The 11,456-nt window shown below is 50.1% G+C and overlaps 2 pseudogenes; both read left to right on the top strand.

The window, feature by feature from the left end:
• Positions 1 to 6,598, top strand: part of LOC109736044 (noroxomaritidine synthase 2-like) — a 76,329-nt pseudogene extending 69,731 nt beyond the window's left edge.
• A 2,151-nt stretch (positions 6,599 to 8,749) lies between these two features.
• Positions 8,750 to 11,173, top strand: LOC141041465 (uncharacterized; annotated as a pseudogene).
• The last annotated feature ends 283 nt before the right edge of the window (positions 11,174 to 11,456 follow it).

Consider the following 11,456-nt stretch of genomic DNA (forward strand, 5'->3'; position numbering starts at 1 on the left):
ACGTCTCTCACCCCATGATCACCCGTTCTAAGCACGGGATTTTTCAGCCTAATCCAAAATACACAAATCTTCAGGCCTCTGTCATCTCTCCTATTCCAACTTCCATTCGTTCTGCTTTTCAAGATCCGAACTGGCGTGCGGCGATGCAATCCGAGTTTGATGCACTCATGGCCAACTCCACTTGGACCCTCGTTCCACGTCCCCCTCACACAAATATCGTCACCGGCAAATGGGTCTTCCGGCACAAAACAAATGCTGATGGTACCCTCGAGCGCTACAAAGCCCGTTGGGTTGTCCGCGGCTTCGCTCAACGTCCGGGCATCGACTTTGGCGAGACTTTCTCTCCGGTGGTTAAACCGGCGATGATCCGTACCGTGCTCACCTTGGCATGCTCCCGCGGCTGGCCCGTGCACCAGCTCGATGTGAAGAATGCCTTCCTTCACGGCGTCCTCGACGAACCGGTTTATTGTTATCAACCCGCTGGTTTTGTCGACACCACTTGTCGTGATCATGTTTGCCGCTTGTCCAAGTCTCTGTATGGTCTCAAACAGGCCTCCAGGGCCTGGTTCCATCGCTTTGCGACATTCGCCGCTACCATAGGATTCACCGCTTCGCGCTCCGACGCCTCACTATTCATTCTCCGGCGGGGCGACGACGTCGCCTATCTCCTTCTCTATGTCGGCGACATCGTTCTCGTGGCCTCCTCGATGACTATCCTTCACACCATCGTTGACCAGCTCCAGCACGAGTTCGCGATGACGGATATGGGCGCTCTCCATTACTTCCTCAGCATACGGGTGCAGCGCACCTCGCGTGGTTTCTACCTCGACAAAACCCAGTACGCCGAGGAGCTTCTTCAGCGCGCCGGTATGTCACAGTGCCATCCGGTCTCCACTCCCATTGACATCTCGCCCAAGGTTGCCGCCGACGCCGGGCACCCTGTCGACGATCCTTCTGAGTATCGTAGCCTTGCCGGTGGGTTACAGTACCTCACGATGACTCGGCCAGACCTGGCATACGCCGTCCAGCAGGCATGCTTGCACATGCATGATCCCCGGGACAGTCATCTCACCATCATCAAGCGTATTCTACGCTATGTACGCGGCACCGCCACCCATGGCCTTCGTCTCTCATGCTCCACGTCCACCGAGATCATCGCATATTCCGACGCAGACTGGGCTGGATGCCCTGACACTCGTCGATCTACTTCTGGCTATTGCGTTTATCTCGGCGACACTCTCGTCAGCTGGTCTTCCAAACGTCAGGCCATCGTCTCCCGGTCGAGCGCCGAAGCTGAGTATCGTGCCGTCGCAAACGCGGTCGCTGATTGTGTATGGCTCCGGCAGCTCCTTGGTGAGCTTGGCTCCTCTCCCTCACGGGCCACTGTTATCTTCTGTGACAATGTATCAGCTGTGTACATGTCTACCAACCCAGTTCATCATCGGCGGACAAAACACATTGAGCTCGATATTCACTTTGTCCGAGAGAAGGTGGCCCTCGACGAATTCCGCATTGTACATGTGCCAACAACTCAACAGGTAGCAGATATCATGACTAAGGGATTGCCAACATCAGTCTTCCAGGCTTTTCGATCCAGTCTTTGTGTCATGCCAAACAGTGACGACAATGACGGCACGACTGCGGCGGGGTGTTAGCGAACGTGTTAGTCGTGTGTTAGTGGGCCTTGTATATGGCTAGCTTTCAGGCCTTGCGTTGAGCTTTTTCTGTTGAGCCATGTATGTATATAAACTGTGTAACCTCCAGATAATGAGAAACGAGTTGCACAACCTCTCTCTCTCTGCTCGATTCAGTTCCAACATGGTGGTCATCACCGAGATGGGTGAAGACTTCAACGACGCCGCATGGGACTGCGGGTCGGCCGACTCCAGCACCCGTGTGCCCGCCCCGCTGGCGGGTCCTAGGAGTCCTCAGGCGCCTGGTATGCATGGGCCATGCAACGTGGTGCCCGACGCTGTTGAGCCCGCCCCTGCTGATCCTGTCTTGCGCCACAGTCATCGCTTGGCTCTCAAAGAGCCGACGGAATATGTCTCTAGGACTGCCAAAGCTATCAAGCAGCGGGAGCTCAAGGAATCCCTCAAGGGATGCTCTCCGAAACTCCAAGCCAAAGTGCTCAAGCGCAAAGTGATCACCGCCGTCCTCAAGCCTCTGGGAATGAACTCTGTGTCCGAGCTTCGGGCCGCGGCGGCCATCCCTTCTGCTCTGGTGTGGGCTGGTGTTGATGATTAGTGCCCCTTCGGGCCCCTGTGCTCCCTGTCCGCTCGTGGCTCTTCTGTTTTCGCGTTGTGCGTCTCTGTTCCTGCTAGCTTCTCCCGTTGTTGTCCGGTCATCCGTGTTCGTCTTCCAATACTATGCTTCGCCTAGTTATGTCGTGTTCCATCCATCGTTCTTCTGTCCGTTTGCGCCTTGTATGTTTGGTCCTTGCCATGGTTATGGATAGTGCCGGCTGTAGCTGCCTCTCATTTCTTTCTTGGAATGTCCAGGGCCTCATGAGAAGGACAAGTGCGTGCTTGTCCGTGGTGCCGTGACTGACGCCAACCCCTCTGTTGCATCCATCCAAGAAAACGAAACTCGCCTCGCTCATCTTGGGTAAAGATCGCTCGTTCCTCCCCCCTCGCCTCTCGTCTCTTGAACACTTGGACGCGGACGGCTCGCGTGGCGGCTGGTCACTGCTTGGGACCCCGCCGCATTCTCTCTTGTTTCCTGTATCGCTGGCCGGTACGCTCTCACCACCGTGCTGTCCTCCACCTCTTCCGATCTGGTCTTCTCAGTCACGAACGTATACGCTCCATCTGACCATGCTTTGACGCAGGATTTCTGGACGAGATGGTGGCCCTCTCGGACAACATCTCGGGGCCCTGGCTTGCGCTAGGCGACTTTAACCTTATCAGGTACCCCAAGGAGAAGAACAATAGCAACTTCTGCGCGTCTCTGATGTGGCTCGAAGCTACGTCGGTATTTCCCCAAAGAGGAAGGGTTGATGCAGCACAGCAGCGGTAGGTATTTCCCTCAGTGATGAAACCAAGTTTATCGAACCAGTAGAAGAACCAAGCAACACAACGTAAACAACACCTGCACACAAATAACAACCACTCACAACCCGACGTGTTAAAGGGGTTGTCAATCCCTTTCGGGTAACAGCGCCAGAAATTGGCACAGACGTGAGAGAGTTGTGATAGATTAATAGATCGAACGCCAAATAAAATAAATAAGAATAAAACACAGCAAGGTATTTTTGTATTTTTGGTTTAATAAATCTGAAAATAAAAGGCAAATAAAAAGTAGATCGCAAAGGCAAATAATATCAGAAAGAGACCCGGGGGCCGTAGGTTTCACTAGTGGCTTCTCTCGAGAAAAATAGCAAACGGTGGGTAAACAAATTACTGTTGGGCAATTGATAGAACTTCTAATAATCATGATGATATCCAGGCAATGATCATTATATAGGCATCACGTCCAAGATTAGTAGACCGACTCCTGCCTGCATCTACTACTATTACTCCACACATCGACCGCTATCCAGTATACATCTAGTGTATTAAGTTTATGGAGAAATGGTGTAATGCAATAAGAACGATGACATGATGTAGACAAGATCAATCTATGTAGAGATAGACCCCATCGTTTTATCCTTAGTAGCAACAATACATACGTGTCGGTTCCCCTTCTGTCATTGGGATCAAGCACTGTAAGATCGAACACACTAGCTTGTCGCGGGTTGCATTATTGCAAAACTCCCTCCTGGATGGAGGAACTTTGCTAGTTCTCTCAAGCACTTGAGACGTGAATTCTCTGTTGAGGATGTCATCGGTCATCTAAGTGTTGAGCGGAACTCAAGAGCAAAGGACTCACACGTGAAAGGGGCAGAGGGTTCTTCTAGCGCCAATGTGGTGCAGAAGAACCTCCACAAGTTCAAGGAAAAGAATTCTGTCCAGCAGGATACTACCTTCAAGAAGAGGGGTAAGAAGAAAGATAAAAAGAGAGACGGCTGCTTCACTTGTGATTCAGAGAAACATTGGGCAAACAAGTTCCCAAACAAGTATAAGAAGCCAGGACAGGACGCCAAGTCTGTCAATGTCACTCTGAGCAACCATGATGGGGCATCTGGGTATGGTAATCTGTTTACCGTACTTTCAGTTTGTCAGTCCACCGATTGGTGGGTTGACACTGGGGCCAATATTCATGTGTGTGCTGATGTGTCTTTGTTTTCTTCTTGCCAGGTCACACGAGATTGTTCCGTCCTGATGGGGAACGGCTCGCGTGCTTCTGTTCATGGTGTTGGCACGGTAGATCTGAAGTTTACTTGGGGAAAGATCGTGCAATTGAAGAACATGCAGCATGTCCCTGCCATCAAGAAGAATCTCGTTAGTGGTTCCCTTCTATGTAAAGAAGGGCTTAAGTTAGTAGTTGAGTCTAACAAAGTAGTCGTATCTCGTTATGGACTATTTGTTGGAAAAGGATATGATTGTGGTGGTTTGTTTCGCCTTTCACTGAAGGATTTCTGTAATAAAGTCGTGAACCAAATTCATTCCAATGTGAACGAATATGAGGTTTGGCATTCACGTCTTTGTCACATAAACTTCGATTGTATGACGCGGCTAGCTAAGATGAATCTAATCCCAAGTTACACTTTAGCCAAAGGCTTTAAGTGCCATGCATGTGTGCAAGCAAAGCAACCTGGTAAGCCTCACAAGCCTGCGAAGGAGAGACACCTGGCACTACTAGAGATCATATATTCAGATCTTTGTGAGATGAATGGTGTGTTGACTAAAGGTGGAAAGAAATACTTCATGACTTTGATTGATGATTCCACTAGATTCTGTTATGTGTGTTTGTTAAATGCGGATGGAGTTCAATAATATTTGTCTTTATGCGTATTTTTTGCAAGCACTAGGCTTTTTTATCGTGTATAAGAAAGTTGATATGAGGGAGTATTTCATGAGCAATCAATGCCTTTGGACTGTAAGACTAAACTAGGTTTAAGTTGGTACTTGGGTGGCAACATAGTTATGAGTTAAGGGTGGAATAAGGTAACTAAGTTTAATTTAGAAACGAGCTAGTTGCATTTAAGTAACATTTTTTCTCTGTGCAATGCATGGGAATCCATTTATATATGATCTGTATATCATTATCTCTACTATTAAAAGGGGGTACGTAGGTTATTTCGTTTGCTTCCCTTCATTTCAATCATTTTGTGTCCACCTTCCCACCTCACACGCATCGATTTATTGATTTTCTATTCCGGTGCAATCCACCCGCATGAGGTGCTCCTCTCCTCTCCTCTCTCTATTATGTACTGGAACCGCCTCACTCTTGGGGTTCCTCTACTGTGGAGGCAGCGCCACCACCACATAATTCATTCTCCCATGCTCGACCAATTGCCCCCCTTGATAGCGGTGGCAGATTGGCATGAACACAGGGGAGGGGGGTCAGGGCAGAGAGTGGGGCGGTTGACGGGGAACTCCTCCTTGGCGTTCCATGGGGAAGTAAGATGTGAAGAGAGGCCGCCATGATAAAGGTGAGGTGGGTGTCATATGGTTTTAAAGGATAGGGCTCCAACGAGAAATGTTCATTGTGGCGAGAAACCGAGTGGGAAGGGGAAGGTCTGGCAGGAAAATGGGAGGGTGCGTCGTGGGTGGGTCATGGACGACGTGCTGGAGACGCTCTTCCTCGGGCACATCTTCCCGCCGGCATGCTGGAGGCTCATGTACCGTATGAGCTTGGCCCGGAGAAGAAGATGGTCGTGGCTCGGAGGACAATTGACCGATTTGCCGCAGACACTATCGCCAAATGCAGATATGATCACAAGCTCCACGACAATGGCATTCGTAAATCCTATGACATGTTGTCGTCCTTCATCTGCAACAATGACGCAGGCGACGAGTTCTTGTCTGATGACACCGCAGTGAACCTACTGCTCGCCGGTCGGGACACCAACGGCACGACGCTGTCGTGGTTCTTTTACCTCGTATGCAAGAACCCACGTGTAGAGCAGAAGATCCTTGACAAGCTGGCACCGATATGCTTCCACAAAGAAGCTGGAAGACGACATGGTGGTGTTCGACAATAGCGAGCTAAGCAACTTGGTGTACCTGCACGCGGCACTCTGCGAGTGCATGAGGCTTTACCCGCCCATGCCCTTCCAGCACAAGGTGGCAATAGCCAGCGACGTGCTCCCGAGCGGTCACAAGATGATGGCTGGCGACAAGATACTTGTCTACTCATACTCCATGGGTAGGATATAGGGTGTGTGGTGTAAGGACGACATGGAGTTCAGGCCGGACAGGTGGGTCACCGACGACGGGAAGCTGAGGTACGAGCCATCCTACAAGTTCATCGCCTTCAATGCCAGCCCTAGGACCTGCCTCGGACAGGAGGTGGCCTTCACACAGATGAAGGTCGTTGCCGCAACGATCTGGAACTTCGTAGTTGAGCCGTGCCCGAGCACATCGTGGAGCCCAAGTTGTCCATCATTTTTCTTTTTGAAAAGGAGGAAGACCCCGGCCATTGGGCGATGCATGCAGCCACTTTATTAACTATTCACAAAAGACCTTACAAAAAAATACCGCAAGAAGTCTAAAGCCACCGTCTAGGCAACATCTATCACTACTCCTATCTAGTTGATGAAGGGATGATAATAATCCGGGCATAATACCAAACAGACCTCGCGGCCAAGCCTAACATCTAAGACCTAAGGTCCCAACCAAGCCACTTGCCGGGTATGGGGCACACACCGGTTCGGCGCACTCTCAGAGGCCGCCGCCGCCAACTGCCACCAATCCATCTTTAGAGCTATACTGACGCATCAACCTTGCCCGGTCTAACGCTGCCACGGCGCTAGACAACCCCACCGCTCCGTGCTTGTCTATCCAGCCACATCCGTCATCGAGATCCAGCTGCACCATGCCACCAATACTCGTCATCATCGACGCGGTAGATACAATGCCACTCCTCCAGCCTGCCTCGACACCATCGCCGCTGCTGGGGCTACGCGAAGCCCACCACCCATAGCACCTCTCCCCAAACAGCTGAGCCTCCCAAGACAGCGCCTCCATGGAGGTTACGACTTGCAGGATGCCGCCGCCGCCCAATCCAGTCTGAATTTTGGACTTTCGTCCGGGAGGTGTTCGAAGGTGGATAGGGGGTCCTCGGCTTCGCCTCCTGGAAGGGTAACGACGTTTGACGGACGCCGCCGATGTCGTGCCGGACCAGCCGGCCAAAGTTTCCTTCAGTCCCCATCCTATACCACCAAACCTTGGTCTGCTTCGTTTCCGGCAGCGAGCCAAGAACCGGAACCTACATAGATGAGATTGCCATGGGGCTCAACCCAACAGGAGTCGAGAAGAACATCCGTAGTAGATATCCAGGCGCCGAATCAGCTGATCCGACGTGGCCAGCAGCGAAGACCACCACCCACCCCGCAACGGCCGACCGCGTACAGCATCAGATCGAGATCCGATCTAAACCCGGCGGCACCCGCAACCACCTGGCCGAGCCCACCATGTAGCCATCACCACACTGCAAGATGGGATCCTGCCACGCCTCGCATGAGGTCGGCAAGGGTCGCCCGCCCGCCGGGCCGCCAGACCCCACGTAAACCTAGCGCCTCCTCGTGATCCAGCTGTTCGGCGCCGGTGGAGATGCTCGAAGGGGAAGAAGTCCCGCCGCCGCCCTGCCGGCCAGGCTTTGCACTAGTAGAAAAAGAGGCTTCCATACGCCACCATTAGTCCCTAAAATAATCGAACCGCGACCAAAGGGGTCTTTAGTCGCGGTTCGGGAGGAGACCCGCGACCAACTATATGGGCCCAGCGCGCTCGGTCGACAGCTGGCGGACGGGAGGGGCTTTAGTCCCGGTTGGCCTGGCCAACCGGGACTAAAGGTCCTCAGGCTGGCCCGAAGGCCTTTAGTCGCGGTTGGCCAGGCCAACCGGGACCAAAGGCCCATCCCTATATATAGGGCTCAGCTCACTTCACTTAGCCACAATTCAGAAGGGGGGTGGTGGGTTTGCTTTTGGTTCCTCCTATTCACACAAGGTGTTCGATGAAATGCCCGAGAGCATGAAACAAACATGATATGAAGTGTCCGAGCCACACTTGAGCTTTCTCATTTATTTTTCCTCCGCGATCGCGGTTAGCAACTTGAACCTTTCATGTGTCATTGATAAAATATGCATGTGTGTAGTTCATTGTTTAATTTGTATTATTTCTAGCTAGTTAGTTTAACAAATGCATGATGGTTAATTATATACTTTATATAATAATAATGCAGATGAATCGGCAATGGATGTACGGTCCCCGACTCTCCGGCGAGTTCACTACGGGTTCGAAAGATTTCCTCGTAGTGGCAAATGCGAACAAGCAGCGAGGTTTTATTATCTGTCCATGTGCTGTCTGTAAGAATCAGAAGGGTTACTCCTCCTCAAGCGACGTTCACATGCACCTGCTTCGGCACGGTTTCATGCGAAGCTATAATTGTTGGACCAAGCATGGAGAAAGAGTGGTTAGAATGGAAGAAGATGAAGAAGGGGATGATATCGATGACAACTATCATGATCATTTCGGTGATACTTTCATGGAGGATGATGCTGAAGGTGCGGAAGGGTTAGGTGAAGGTGAAGAAGAGGCAAATGATGAGCCCGCTGATGATCTTGGTCGGACCATTGCTGATGCACGGAGACGCTGCAAAACTGAGAAGGAGAGGGAGAATTTGGATCGCATGTTAGAGGATCACAAAAAGTCGCTGTACCCAGGATGCGATAATAGTCTGAAAAAGCTGGGCTGCACACTGGATTTGCTAAAATGGAAGGCACGGGAAGGTGTAGCTGACTCATCATTTGAAAATTTGCTGAAAATGTTGAAGAATATGTTTCCGAAGAATAACGAGTTGCCCGCCAGTACGTACGAAGCAAAGAAGGTTGTCTGCCCTCTAGGTTTAGAGGTTCTGAAGATACATGCATGCATTAACGACTGCATCCTCTACCGCGGTGAATATGAGAATTTGAATGAATGCCCTGTATGCACTGCATTGCGTTATAAGATCAGAGGCGATGATCCTGGTGACGATGTTGAGGGCGAGAAACCCAGGAAGAGGGTTCCCGCCAAGGTGATGTGGTATGCTCCTATAATACCACGGTTGAAACGTCTGTTCAGGTACAAAAAGCATGCCAAGTCGTTGCGATGGCACAAAGAGGACCGTAAGTCCGACGGGGAGTTGAGACACCCCGCTGATGGAACGCAATGGAGAAAGATCGACAGAGTGTTCAAAGATTTTGCAGCTGACGCAAGGAACATAAGATTTGGTCTAAGTACTGATGGCATGAATCCTTTTGGCGAGCAGAGCTCCAGCCATAGCACCTGGCCCGTGACTCTATGCATCTACAACCTTCCTCCTTGGTTGTGCATGAAGCGGAAGTTCATTATGATGCCAGTGCTCATCCAAGGTCCAAAGCAACCCGGCAACGACATCGATGTGTACCTAAGGCCATTAGTTGATGAACTTTTACAGTTGTGGGGCAGACCTGGTGTACGTGTCTGGGATGAGCACAAAGAAGAGGAATTTGACCTACGAGCGTTGCTTTTTGTAACCATCAACGATTGGCCTGCTCTCAGTAACCTTTCGGGACAGACAAATAAGGGATACAATGCATGCACGCACTGCTTACATGAGACTGAAAGTGTACGTTTGGGTAATTGTAAGAAGAACGTGTACCTGGGTCATCGTCGATTTCTTCCCCGAAATCATAACGGAAGAAAGAAAGACAAGCATTTCAACGGCAAGGCAGATCACCGGCCGAAGCCTGCGGAACGTACTGGTGCTGAGATATTTGATATGGTCAAGGATTTGAAAGTCATCTTTGGAAAGGGTCCTGGCGAACAATCAGTTCCGCGGGGAGTTGACGGGCACGCACCCATGTGGAAGAAGAAATCTATATTTTGGGAGCTAGAATATTGGAAAGTCCTAGATGTCCGCTCTGCAATCGACGTGATGCATGTTACGAAGAATATTTGCGTGAACCTGCTAAGCTTCTTGGGCGTGTATGGGAAGACAAATGATACAAAGGAAGCACGGCAGGACCAGCAACTTTTGAAAGACCCAGATGACCGGCATCCGGAATGGTTTCAAGGTCGTGCCAGCTACGCTCTTACCAAAGAAGAGAAGGTCATTTTTTTTGAATGCCTGAGCAGTATGAAGGTCCCGTCTGGCTTCTCGTCGAATATAAAGGGAATAATAAATATGGCGGACAAAAAGTTCCTAAACCTGAAGTGTCATGACTGCCAAGTGATTATGACGCAATTGCTTCCGATTGCTTTGAGGGGGCTCCTACCGGAAAATGTTCGAGTAGCCATTGTGAAGCTATGTGCATTCCTCAATGCAATCTCTCAGAAGGTAATCAATCCAGAAGATCTACCACGGTTACAGAACGATGTGGTCCAATGCCTTGTCAGTTTCGAGTTGGTGTTCCCACCATCCTTCTTCGATATTATGACGCACCTCCTGGTCCACCTAGTCGAAGAGATTTCCATTCTCGGTCCTGTATTTCTACACAATATGTTCCCCTTTGAGAGGTTCATGGGAGTATTAAAGAAATATGTTCGTAACCGTGCTAGGCCAGAAGGAAGCATCGTCAAGGGCTATGGAAATGAGGAGGTAATTGAGTTCTGTATTGACTATGTTCCTGACCTTAAGCCGATTGGTATTCCTCAGTCGCGGCACGAGGGGAGACTAAGTGGAAAAGGCACGATCGGAAGGAAATCAACGATATGTATGGACGGTCATTCTATGACTGAAGCACACCACACAGTTCTGCAAAATTCCAGCTTGGTGGCTCCGTACTTCGAGCAACACAAGAATATTTTATGCTCGGACAACCCGGGGAAGCCTGAATCCTGGATTAGAAAGGCCCACATGGAGACTTTCGGCAGTTGGTTGCGAAAACATTTAATGAATGACAATGATGTTGGAGATCAGCTGTATATGTTGGCCAAGACACCATCTTCGACTATAACAACTTTCCAAGGGTACGAGATAAATGGGAATACATTTTACACCATCGCCCAAGATAAAAAGAGCACCAACAAAAAACAGTGGTGTCCGCTTTGATGCAGCAACCGAGAATGGGCAAAAGGTCACATATTATGGTTACATAGAGGAGATATGGGAACTTGACTATGGACCCTCCTTTAAGGTCCCTTTGTTCCGGTGCAAATGGTTCAAGCTAACAGGAGGTGGGGTAAAGGTGGACGAGCAATACGGAATGACAATGGTGGATTTCAACAATCTTGGTTACCTTGACGAACCATTCGTCCTTGCCAAAGATGTCGCTCAGGTTTTTTATTTGAAGGACATGAGTAGCAAACCGAGGAAACGGAAAGATAAGAAAACGATCAGTACATCATGCGATGATCCAAAGCGCCACATTGTTCTTTCAAGGAAAAGAA

Source organism: Aegilops tauschii, chromosome 2, assembly GCF_002575655.3.
Source record: "Aegilops tauschii subsp. strangulata cultivar AL8/78 chromosome 2, Aet v6.0, whole genome shotgun sequence".
In the NCBI taxonomy this organism is placed as follows: domain Eukaryota; kingdom Viridiplantae; phylum Streptophyta; class Magnoliopsida; order Poales; family Poaceae; genus Aegilops; species Aegilops tauschii.